The sequence below is a fragment of the Xiphophorus hellerii genome, chromosome 12 (assembly GCF_003331165.1).
Source record: "Xiphophorus hellerii strain 12219 chromosome 12, Xiphophorus_hellerii-4.1, whole genome shotgun sequence".
Taxonomy (NCBI): Eukaryota; Metazoa; Chordata; class Actinopteri; order Cyprinodontiformes; family Poeciliidae; genus Xiphophorus; species Xiphophorus hellerii.
This window is the reverse complement of record NC_045683.1, coordinates 1,291,444-1,304,581: the sequence shown is the minus strand read 5'-3', so window position 1 is coordinate 1,304,581 and position 13,138 is coordinate 1,291,444.

Here is a 13,138-nt window from a genome sequence, read left to right as displayed (position 1 = left end):
CCTATAAACTCACAGGTCAGAGAAATATGCAGACGGAGAGACACTGTCTGCAGAGGATTTGTGATTGTAAGGTCACAAAATAATTTTTAAAAATAAATAACTTAAAAAAAAAGTTTAAATAAAAAAAAATTAAGGTTTTTTTTTATTGATGCAGTTAAAGGTGAAGGTCAGTTTCATCTTCCAGTTTTATGTCTGTTGTTTTATTTTCATCCTTTCCTCTTCAGTCTCTTACTGTTTAATTCTCCAACACGTTTGGTTTTCAGGTCTCCTTCTCTCACTTCTCCACCAGGGGGCAGAGTTGCATTATTTTTAAGCCCTCCGTTCTTCATCTCCCGGCCTGGTTTCCGTCTCTTCACGCATCACTTCCTCCCTGCAGGGCCATCAGCGGTGAGCCGCGTTGTCCTCAGACTGATGACGCAGGACGTCCCGCTGCTGTGGACACTAAAACAAAGACTGAAGTCAGAGGGAATGCACCACCCACCCACCCACACACACACACACACACACACACTGAAGGGTCGCCTCCAGCATCAACAGCTACTCTAAACCTTCTGGACCTGAAGGAGACCAGAGACTTTGTGGTTTGTCTCTGCAGCGCCTGCAGGATGAGTCAACATGTCCATGTTCCCACAACCATAACGTCTTTGGTTCCACCACTACAATTTAGCTGACCTTAATATTTCCTGTTTTATTTTGGTCATTATTGTTTCACTTAGTGTTGATATGTGTGTGATCGATGTGTGTATCGGACATTTATAGAAACATGGAACAAATCGTATCGGTTCACGCAACATTTAACAGCCAAATATGATTCCATATTTTAGGGAACGGGTGGCAGCCCCATGCTCTCATGCTAACATTAGCCTTGTATCTAAAATACAAGGCATTTTACATAATTTCATATGTATTAGCTATGTTTATCACACTGAATGGATTAAGTCACTGTAAATTAACATGCTGGTGCCTCACGTTACCAACAGCATGTAAGCTAACCTTAGCATTTTGGATAATTATAATTTATACACTAATATTAGCATACTGAATGATGTCAGTAGCACATGCTGGTGTGATGTCACCAGCATGTTTACTTACCTTGACTTAATCCATCCATTATGGTAAATACTGCTAATAAATATGAAATTATGTAAAATACTTATTTTAGGTACAAGGCTAATGTTAGCAGGATGGCTGTCATTAGCATATTGAGTCACTAGCATGTCGATATTACTTGAATCAACTAAGCTAAACTTAGTATTTTGTATAGTTTTAATTTATACACTAATGTTAGCATACTGAATGGAGTAATTTTGTGTTAGTTAACATGCTAGCGATAACCCACGTGTATATGGTAGCATTATCATGCTAGTGACTCAATATACTAATTATAGCCCTCATGCTAACATTAGCCTTGTATCTAAAATAAGCATTTTTGCTCATTTTTTATTTATTAGCCATGTTTATCATACTGAATAGATTAAGTCTTGTTAAAAATAAAGGTTATACAAACAAGTTTAAACTGACCTAACTAACTACTAATAATTTTAAAACGACCTAACTAACTGCTAGAAAACCGCCAGTAATCAGAGGTTGTTTTGTATTATTGCATTAAGTTCATATAAAACTGTGACCCGGTTTCAGACTGTGGACTGGACCAGAGAGGAGCCATGTTGACCGGGGGAAAGGGGCGGGGCTTGGAGGTTCGATCAGGTGACCCGCCAACTGGAGCACATCAAACAGTTGAACTGGGAGCTGGACCAGTTCAGCTGAGGACATCTGCTGGTCCTGGACCAGAACGGATCATAAAGAAATGAAAATCATCAGAGAAACTCAGTCAGATCTGCTGGATGAAACATGAATTCATGTGACTGAGAGGCTCTGAGGATGAAAACAGTAAAAAATAAAATCTGGTTTCATCAGTGAGGTGAGAGGATGCAGATAAAGTCACATGACCTTTGACCTCCAGAGGGAAGTAATCACAAACAGGATCAGGGGTTGGAAACAGGAAACAAAACCTAAAACATTTTAATCTGATCCAAACAAACTGAAAATGTTTCAAACAAATTAATAAAACATTGAAATAAATCCCAAATCTTTATCTGGCATAGAAAAGATATAAATATTTATCAGCTTCACATCAACATCATATTAGAGGTCAGTGGTATCTTCCTTTAATGATGGAAACTCTACAGGCTCACCGACAGCAGGAAGCATTAAGCTGCTGCAGCGACTCTCTGCTGCTGCAGCGTCTCTCTGCTCTGCTGCAGCGTCTCTCTGCTGCTGCAGCGTCTCTCTGCTGCTGCAGCGACTCTCTGAGGCTGCAGCGTCTCTCTGCTGCTGCAGCGACTCTCTGCTGCTGCAGCGTCTCTCTGCTGCTGCAGCGACTCTCTGCTGCTGCAGCGTCTCTCTGCTGCTGCAGCGACTCTCTGCTGCTGCAGCGTCTCTCTGCTGCTGCAGCGACTCTCTGCTGCTGCAGCGTCTCTCTGCTCTGCTGCAGCGTCTCTCTGCTGCTGCAGCGTCTCTCTGCTGCTGCAGCGTCTCTCTGCTGCTCTGAAGCGTTTGGACGTGTTGAGTCTGAATCAATCAGCAGGTTGAGTTTCAGCAGGTTGAGTTTCAGAAGCTTCCGGCTCTGCGGAGGAAATGTTTGGATGATGGAGGAAACTCCGACTGCAGCAGAATAAAGAACAAGAGGAGCTGAAAACGCTGCTGTTATCCAACTGATGGCGCCGGTCCAAACGGCCAACACACTTCATGTCCTCGATTCTGTCTGACTCACAAAGACACGATTCACACTGGAAACACAACTAATGACTTTTCAGAGAGGAAACAGTCACAAGCTGCAGTTTACTGCTGGTCTGAACTGGACCAGTGAGTCTGAAGCCTCCAGAACCAGCTGGCCTCCCACTCAGACCCATTCAGCTGCATGACTTCAGTTCTTCCATTACGTCTGAACAGAAACAGCTCTGCTCTCACCTCATTGTCCTGACCGGGCCCCTGACTGGGCCCCTGACCGGGCCCCTGGTCAGGCTTCAGTCTGCACGATCAGAAAAATGTGTCATAATCATTAGAAAACTAATTTAACTGCAGAGACTCTGTAACGTTATGAACTTTAGTTCTAATTAACTGTAAATGTTAAAAGTTTCTGATTAATGTGATTTTTACAATCTGAAGGCGTTTATTAGTAACTGGACCAAATGGAGCGTGAATATTAGAGATGATAAAAATCTAATAATGTTGCACAACAGTTTGAAACCGAAAAGCACAAAGCAGAGCAGCAGCACAGAACAGAACATCTAGAAACATAGATCTATGGCCTCGAGCCAGGAGGCCACACGAACTGATGAAAACAAAAACCAGGTGAAAAACATCTTTAGTTTGTTTTAAACATCTGGAGGTCGAGCTTTCTCTATGAAAACTGGACCGGGATGTAAGAACCCGACCAGAACCCAGAACTTGGACGGTCCCACCGACCCGCTTGGGTTTACAGGGCAGACATAAAGGTAGCAGCAGCTGCAGTGACGTAACCGGCCAGAGGCAGCGACTTCATGGACCTTCTACGGTTCTGTTCTAGAGTAAACAGAACCGAGCTGCTTTACTGTTCTGTTGGCAGCGGCTCGGATTCCTGGAGCGAGGAAGAGGAGGTGAACCTTCATCAACCCAGTCCAAACGGAGCTCCTGCTGAGGGATCGACTGAAGAAGTGCATGATGGGAACTGCAGACGTTTAGCGCTGAATGTCAGAGAAACTGAATCAGAATCAGGATGTAAACTGATCCAGATCACAGATGTTGGGTTTATTCTTCACTGTTGCATCAGTAAAAACTTTTTCTAATTTCACGTGTTATCGTTTTAAAAGGAGGCAGAAAGGAATCTAAAAAATTATCAGCATCATAAAAAACCTCAAGGATTTTTTATGATGAAATTTCTGTTGTAATTTAATCCTGGTCTCCATCTGAGCTGCAAAAAGCCCAGATTTCTTCACCTTCAGCGTGAAGTTAACTCCTTCAGTCACCTTCATCCAGCCTGGCGGAGGAGGACGGCTCAGTAACTGATGGTGCATTCGGACGCAGCAGGAAAAGGAGGCAATCTGGACAAAGTTCACCTGGAATCCGTCCAGCTGGCCGGCGGCTCAGACAGACGGCCGGAGGAATGAAGAGAGAAAAGAAAGGAGGAAAATCAGGAGTTTGTTTTCTGCTGAGTGGCAGCTGGAAATAATACATGAGGTTTTATCAGGAGCCTGTGAGGACACGTGTGTCGATCCAGACTGCCAATAGAGAAAGGAATTTAAAAAATGTAATTAAAAATCACAACAAGGTCACAATCAAAATTATAAGGAAAACCAAAACACAAACACCAGGGATGTCAGAGGAACATTTCAGATGCACGTACATTTTTAACAGCTCTGGGATTTTCATGCTTTAATTTTAAATAATAATTTCATAGATTCCAAGGTATTAAAACATGTTGCGCAATTAACTGAATTTTTTATTTTTACATACAAAAGTCCCGAACCAGAACCTTTTTATTGTCATGTTTCTACTTCGACACTCAAGCTACATGCGCTAACATCAGTGCTAACATCAGCGCTAGCATCAACGCTAACATCAGCGCTAACATCAGCTCCCAATGGGAGTTCATTTCTGCTTCTAATCGATCTGATTGGACGCTGGAAACTGCTGTTGTATTAAAATGAGTTAGCTTATTAGCAGAGATATTCAAGCCTAAAATAGCATCTCGATGAAAAATTGTGATTAATTATGAAGGACCCTGCAATTAACATGATTAAAAATGTTAATTGAATCCGACCTGCAGTTTTTATTTATGCGGTCGGGTTGAAAACTTTTAAAAGGTAAAAGGGAAGTAAAGCTGTAAAAGAGGATGAACGTTTGGGTTAACAGGTTTTATAACACAAGGAAGTTCAAAATGTTTTACTCTGAACTGAATGAAGCAAAGTGAAAAGAGATAACATCACCTTTAAACCAAAACAGATAATTCAACAGAAACCTTAAATACTGAGTCAGAGATGAAAGCAGATAAAAGGTTAAAACTCTTAGTGGAATAATTGATGATAAAATAAAACATGTACACAAAGTCACTGATTGTGGCCTTTCTGTGGTAAATCAAACAGAATAAATTACTCCACTAGTTCATCTGAATTATTGATGAAGGTACTTTAATGCTGTACTTACAAAATTAATCCTGACGTAACAAAAACCAGTAACAGAAATAATTTAAAGCCATTATTTCTGAGCACGTGTTAAAACTGATGGACCTGAAGTGAGATTAATGAACAGGAAGTAACTCCTAACAACGAAGCGGACGGTTCGGCTTACATCTCCTCGCCCACACAAACCGGGTCTCCCACAGATCCCAGTCCATTAAGCCTCTCTAACGGGTCCAACCCTGTGATGGGTCCGGACTGTAAACTGGGATAAAAACAGCAGTAGAGTCAGGAAGAGCTGCAGGGAGACGTGTTTATTCAGAGCTCAGTGATTCACTGAGCTGTGAACATAAACCAGGCCTCTGACTCTGCAGCCTGGATTAAACAAACCTTCCTCCATCAACACTTTTTCTTTTTCTCTGCCTCTAAACCTGCAGCAGGCGGGAAACTCCAGTTGGACGCCGTCGTTATGAAACGTGACTCTCAGTGCAGACAGATTCACTTGCTGGAGAAACACCAACCCAAACGTTCACACGTTTGATTCCCACTAAAAAACTTATCCCTTTATTTTTTGTGAAATGTTATTTTATGAATTGACTAAATCTGTTCACAGATGGATTCTGATTCTCTAAACTGTGTTAGTTTTTTAGTTAGTGCTTTAATTCAAATAGCTTTTCCCTTTTTCTGAGACTTTTGTATTTCTATCAAAATAAAAATATAAATTTGCTTTTAACTACTTTAATAGCTTTTACAATTTTTATTCTGTACAAATAAAATGTATTTTAATATTTTAGTTTTTAACTCTCCATTATTTTAACACAATTACAGTTTTTTATTCTCTTACGTGAAAACACTAAAAACTGAAAAGGTGTAATGCTCCTTTAATGCTGTGATGTCATCATGACAATATGGTTTCTCAGGTTTTAGCAATAATACATAAAAATATCAATTCTAAATATAAAGAGATTTTTCTGTGAGAACCGTTTCAAAAAGTTTAAAATACAACAAGTTCAAAGTGAACCAGCAGTAAACAGGTTAGCATTAGCATTAATTAGCCTCCAGAAATATGTTTTCTACTCGGCGTTAATCACAAACTGCATAACGTGACTCACTAGTTCACTTCTGATTTAATAACCTTTTGGACTCTAGAAGGTAAATATTATATTCGCATCAAAATACATTTTTACTGACGTGTGATGCAGAAAACATGAGACAATGTTGAGCTTCTGTTGGCGCCTAACAGGAAGTTTAATTCTTCTTCTATGTGCAGAACCTTCTCTACGCCACCAATGTGACAGACGCCCCCTAGCGGTTCCATGTGGAATCGTTAAGGTTATTCAGACCTTGTTATGGGTCTGAATTACTGATTTCATCCCTTTTCAGTTTTAATGGATGTTTTAGTGAAAACATCTACGATCTGTAGGTTATAATTTATTAAGAAAAAGCCAATTTATTACTTATCACAACCAAATCTAAGAATTATTCTCATCACTTGAGATACATTTGAATTAAAAAGTCTGGATTGAGGTTCCCTGTCAGTTGTTGTTTTAAACTTTGTAACTTCTTGCCTGTAATTTTCCACAGAGCTGGTTTGTGTCGCTGCAGGCTCAGCGGTGAAATCAAATCCAGCTTCATGTTTCATCCTGACTTTTAAAAGCCCAGAGTGAAAATCGGGGCGTGAGTTTCTGTTGCGCCACACGATGAACTGTTTCTCAGACTGTGCCAACATTCCTGCCGTTCCTCTCCGGGTTTACGGCAGGTTGTCTCTGAGCTGAGGGCCAGTTTCATGAGACTGGAGCCAATTTATCAGGACAACTACAACATGAAATGTTTTCTGACACGGAAACTGATAGAAAAACCTCTGAAGCAACATTCCTTCATAGAGAAAAACAATGAACAGCTGCTCGTAAAATTAACAGTTTTTATGTTAGAAACACGTCAGATGAAGAAAGAAATCGTTAGTTAATAAAAGACATGGGGAATAAATAGAAACAGATATCTATTCCTGGATTATTTACCAGTCAGTGATGTAAAACTCACCTTAAACATGACAGTGAAGTTAAATTGGAAAACTTTGGGGATTTTATGGTTCTGCTGAAGAAGTTGAGTAAACGGATGCTGAAGTAATAAAAAGGGAAGGAAGTAAAAGACCGGCAGTTTGTCACTCATCTCCGTTACCAAACGTTTCATCACCGGAGGTTCACCTTTCATCTGATTAAAGTAACTCTTTGTGTGTTCAGGGTGTGTTTCTATAGACCTAAATGACTCAGTTTCTGTTGGTGTGGCTGTTTGTAACGGTTAGCTGCTGTTTCTATCTGGTACAGTTTACAGGCCAAACCTCAGGCTGACACCTTTAAACTGATGTTGTGTTTGTCGACATGGAAACTCTCGAGGTCATAGTTCAAATTTATTCACACTCTGTCATCGGATCTGTCACCCTGGTAAACTCTTAATACTGCTGAGTTTTTCCTCACTAACTGCTCTGTTAGTTTCTGTAGTTTGGGTCGAATCTGACTGGATTTTATACATTTGAATTTTATGTATTTTAATAATTTATTTAACCAGGTAAAATAAAAATGTTAAAAAATTAGACAATAAAATATAAAAATCAATAAACAAGAAGTTAGTTGTGGTTTAGCTCATTTCTCTGTTTTAAACCAAATCTATATTAACTTTAGAACAGAACCAACTAAACCAAATGATCTAAATGATCCCAGTACTAAACCAAAATTAACTCAGTTTCAGTTAAATTACCTTTTCAAAGCACTAACTGATAAAAATCCCATCTATCTCAGATAGCTCTGTGTTAGAAAACTCAGTTGGTTTTGGTTTATCTAACTACAGTTTGTTTAGATAAAACATTTTGATTCAACAAACCCAAAGATTAGCTAGTCAACCTTATTTATCTGACTTACCTCTAATCTAGTTTACAGTTGGCCATAAACCCATGTTGGTTTAGTAAACAGTAAACCTGACTAACTAAAGCTCAGATCTTCAGTTCAGTTCCTGCTCAGCGTTTTTCTAAATGTTTGAAAGTTTCATCTCCTGCCTGGTTTCCCTTCGGCCTCAGGACATTTCCAGCAGGTCAAACTATTCCAGGTTATTCAGTCTTTATAATTTTCCCTTTGGTTTGACTGAGAGGATTCATTTTTTAAATATTTAGATTTTCAAACGTAGATCTTTCTGTTTATTGTCTGATTATTTTTCATTCTTATAAATTTCCTTGTAACGACTGAAGCTCCTATTAATATGTTTAACAGAATTCAACACATTTTATTATCTCTGTTAGTAGAAATACCTGTTAAATATTAAAAATGATAATTACTTACAAAGAGACTTGAAACAGCAAAGTAACACTAAAACATGTTTAGCTGATGATGTCAGAGTTTATTTCTGGTTTTCACACCTTCAGGTTAAAGATTATGATAACGTTGTGTTTGGTGTAAACCTACTAAAGATCTGTTCAAAGATATGAGACACAAAAATAAAGATTATGTAGTGGAAATAATATTTAAATTGTTTAGAGAATGTCTTCATGCTGGTTGTCATGTCCAGCAATAGTTGATCTGAAATTAAAAAACACAAAACAAAGAACTGAGATAATGTGTCCTTTAACTTGATGTACGTAGATGAATTATTTTATGTGATTTTGTTTCGGGGTTGTAAAAAGAATCCACTCCTCTGCCGTCGTCCTGTTGGACCTGCTGCTTGTTGCTCTGCATGACATCAGCGTGTCTTTTGTTGTACGGTATGTACTACATCCTCCATTCATGCCGCAGGTATGTTTGTTTCTGTTTCTGTGTGAATGAATGCAGAAGGCGTCCTCCCTCCTGATTGGCTGCGGTTTGTGTGTTGCTGTGTTGCATCGTGGGAAAGCGCTCACATTTGAACAAAGGTTTAGATCAGGATGAGTGAAGGGCTCCACCTGGCCCGGCCTCTGGGCGTCGACTCCAACACAAATACCTCAAATATTTTTATCCTCCTGAAGGTTTGAAGGATGTTAAAAATAACTCATCCAGACATTAGAAGGATTTTCATCGGACAAGTCTTTAAAATTTAGAAACATCTGCAGAATTAAACTTTGAGGAAACCAAAATGTGTGTCCTAACATGAAGTTTTACACATTAGTGCATAAATATGAGAGAATTGTTTCTGTTTTTAGCCAAAATCTGAACTTTTGCCATAAAACCAATTTTACAAAGTTACCTTAGGAGTTTCTTTACAGGGAGAAAGGTCACATGTTTGACCCTCAGTAAATCTTCAGCAGCTTTTAGACATGTGATAAGAGTCTGCCGCACGGTTCAGATTCGTGCTTCACCAGTGAGAAGTTTTCCCATAATGCAGCTGTTCTTTCATGCTCTGGGTTTCCCAACCAGAGTCAGGAGTTAATGAATTGTTGAAAACATGATCATGTTTCTGCCCCTCTCAGCAGAGGTCACATTAAGACGAGACACGATGTTTTAAACCAGTCCGGTCCGACTGTTTCTCCTTTTCACCCAGGAACTGGGAATTTTTAAGCTGTTAATGTTGAAATGTGATGGATTTTCATTTCACTGTGATTTATATGTCACTGAGTGAAAGCTTCTACGTTCAGCTTCCTCTCTGAAACAGAAGAAAACCTCCCTTTTCCTCCGGCCCTCTGGCCCCCCGGGCCCCCCGGACCCCCCGGACCCCTAGACCCCCGGGCCCCCGGCCGCCCGGCCCTCTGGCCCCCCAGGCCCCGGGCCCCCGGCCCCCCAGCCCTCCAGCCCCCCGGCCCTCCAGCCCCCCGGCCCCCCGGCCCTCTCAGGTTTCATCTCCCTTCGCTCACTCGCCCTGTCAGAGCTGGACGGTTTCTCATGCTTCCTGCCTGCAGTGACTCAGAGGAAAAGGGGCGGAGTCAATGATTATGCAACAACCAAAACTTTCTTACTTTTTTTCTTCTCCCATCTTTAAGGACTTTATTCCCAATTAACTGCTTGTTCAAATCTTGACTAATCTTGTCTTATTTTGTTTGATGATAAAAAACATGGAAAGATTTTTGTAATAACTGATCATTTATCATCAGTGTGAGTACGGTACCATAAACAAAACAAGCAAAAGAAAAGCAGGAATTTGTTGATGTAGAGAATCCAGGTTCATTTTCACACAAAAAGGAAAAATATCAGCAACAATCTAAGAGAATCAATGATCACTGCTGCCTGTCGGTCTAAGAGGAACTGAAGTTCATCATTTACCAGAGAGAAAAATGATTTTAGAGTTAGAAATAAAAAATCAGATACCAATTTTCCCAGGAGTGAATTTCTTACTTAACTCCAAAGTCAGAGAGTTTAATGCTCAGGAAAGGGACAAAGAACATTTTCCCAAACCGTTCCAAAATGTTCAAAACCGTTCCAAAACGTTCCAAAATGTTCCAAAACGTTCCAAAACATTCCAAAACATTCCAAAACGTTCCAAAATGTTCCAAAACGTTCCAAAACATTCCAAAATGTTCCAAAATGTTCCAAAACATTCCAAAACGTTCCAAAATGTTCCCTCTCCAACTCTTCAGGCTCCAGCTGTCGAGTTAAACTGTCAGGATTTTGGGTTGTTTTATTTTGTCTGGGTTTATAGTTTTGATATTTTTGTTATTTCACCAGTTTTCCCATCTGATAATCTAGAAGAGTTCGAATGATTAGTGACCAACATGGCAGCTGCAGTCAAACCAACCAAACCCTTTGACCAACTTCTACTGCACATCATAACATAAACATTTAATATACTGACAGGAAGAATAAAATCTCAGCAGGACATATTCTACAGAAAAATATCAGAATAGGCAAATAATCCTCAAATAATTTGAATAAACTATGAATCCTGAGTTGAGACTAGAAGGAGTTCACTGTTGGTCTGGATGAGTTGAAGGAGAAAAACTTCTCTCCAAAACGATGACTTGGTGTTACGAACCCGGATCACAAAGGTTGGATGTTTACTCTGTTATCCTGCAGGAGAAAATGTAATAAATAAACTGTTGTTTTATTTATGGTACAATAAAAACCTGTGCAGTTACATCTCCCTCTGTAAGCAGCTTTGTAATGTTGAGTCAGCAGATTCCTGACCTGACCTCACCTCCAGGTTTCTACCTCAACAGGTCTCAACCTGAGTCTGCTACGGAGAAAAGCAGGATCTTCACACTTCAAGGAAAAGTCATTCAAGGATCCTTGAAAAAAATTCCCGCTCAGCTTCCGGAGGCGTGTTGCTGTTTACAGGCAGATGAAGCTCCTGCAGTGTTTGGAGAGGCTGCTGGCCTGTTTAAAGAGCTCGCATGCGATGTGTGGGAGGACGGCGGCCATGAGCTCATCCCCTCTGAACCGGGAGATTCTCACTCAAACATTCCCAGTTTTCCTTCCAGGCCTCAGAACCCTAACCCGAGACGTTGAGAGCAGGGCCGGTTCTGACCCGAAGGTGTCACCGGGACGATGAGCTGAGTCAGACGGTCCATTAAAACAAGCAGGGAACAGAGAGCGTCCCTAAAAGGTCACATTAAAGATGAGCTCATCCTGCTGCAGACACAAACCTGAACATTATTGTCAGATAAAACTCTGAATCCGTCTGCAGAGCATCTACAGATCGACATTTATTTATGTAATCTGATGATTTATAATGATGGGACGTTTATTATTGGACTGTAATGATGGAGGTTTAATCAGCAGACATAAATAAAAGGTAAATTTCCCCTGAAGTCAGAACTTTTAGCAAATCTATAATTATTTTTGCTTTTTAAAGTTTTAGCTGAGTTTTAGGAACCACTCCACTCTTATTCCTTGGGAAAAAGCAGATTGATTTATGACATAAACCCATTTAGACCTAAAGCATTTAATCACTTTTATAAAACTGTTTTTAATAAATATAAAAAAATACCTGAATACACAATAACATGTTCAGCCTTTTCATTCCTAGTTACTTTTTATCTTTGTGTTTCAACCTAAAACCAAAATCTGTGTTAATAAATCTCAACATTTTAAAAAGCTAAACATGGAGTATCTGAGTGTTTTTCATATTGTGGGACAAAGATATGCTTCTTTTTTTTTATAAAATATCAGAAATGGAAACTTCATCACTGTTATGAAGTTAAATCAAAATGAAACCCAAACGACCCAACCGGTCCGAACCGTCCTGAACATCAGCTTCATCGTCTTCTGCTGCTGCTCCTGTCAGGTAAACACCCTCATTCAGCTTTTTATTATTATTCCAAATGATTCCTGGTACTTTCTAGTTTTCAGAATTTCTTAGAATCGTCGTTGATTTAATTTGAGCTTGAAAACAGAAACCTCCTGAGAGGAAGCGCCTGAAGCTGAATGATGTCAGCAGGAAATCCAGTCTGATCCAGATCCTGTGAGGAGCAGCAGGAGGACGGATCACACTCACCTGGAAACACCTGAGAAAACCTCCCGCTTAAAACTTCACGCTGCTCCGCTCAAAGATCAAACGTCTCAAACATTTATTCCATGTTTGCCTCCATAATTAACACATTTACTAGAACAACATCAATTATCAGCTGGAAAGCATCAATATTAGTAAAACTTTGGGAAAGGAGATGAAGCAAAGCTGACAGCAGACGGTGGGTTTCCTTATCAGTGTGGTTAGAAACGCAGATATGAAGTCAGAGAAATATTAAATATTCACTGATGTTCAACACAACAAACTGTTGGTGATGAGTTCAGGTTCACAGCTCAGACCTGATGAATGGTGTCAGTCTGAAGGACCAACAGGATCTCTGAGTTTCTACCAAACTGTTTCACTTAGCACTCAGTGCTGCTAACTGCTAACTGCTAACTGCTAACTGCTAACTCGTTAGTTTCAGTTAGCAGCATTGAAACTGAATCGTTTTCCAGGCGGTGTTACGTTCATGTTTATGGGAATCTTCAACGTTTTATGCAGAAGTGACGTCTTTTTTAATCAGCCTAAAACTTTTTGGTAGGAGGTTCCACAGTTTAAATGATTCATTTTGAGATGAAGATCAA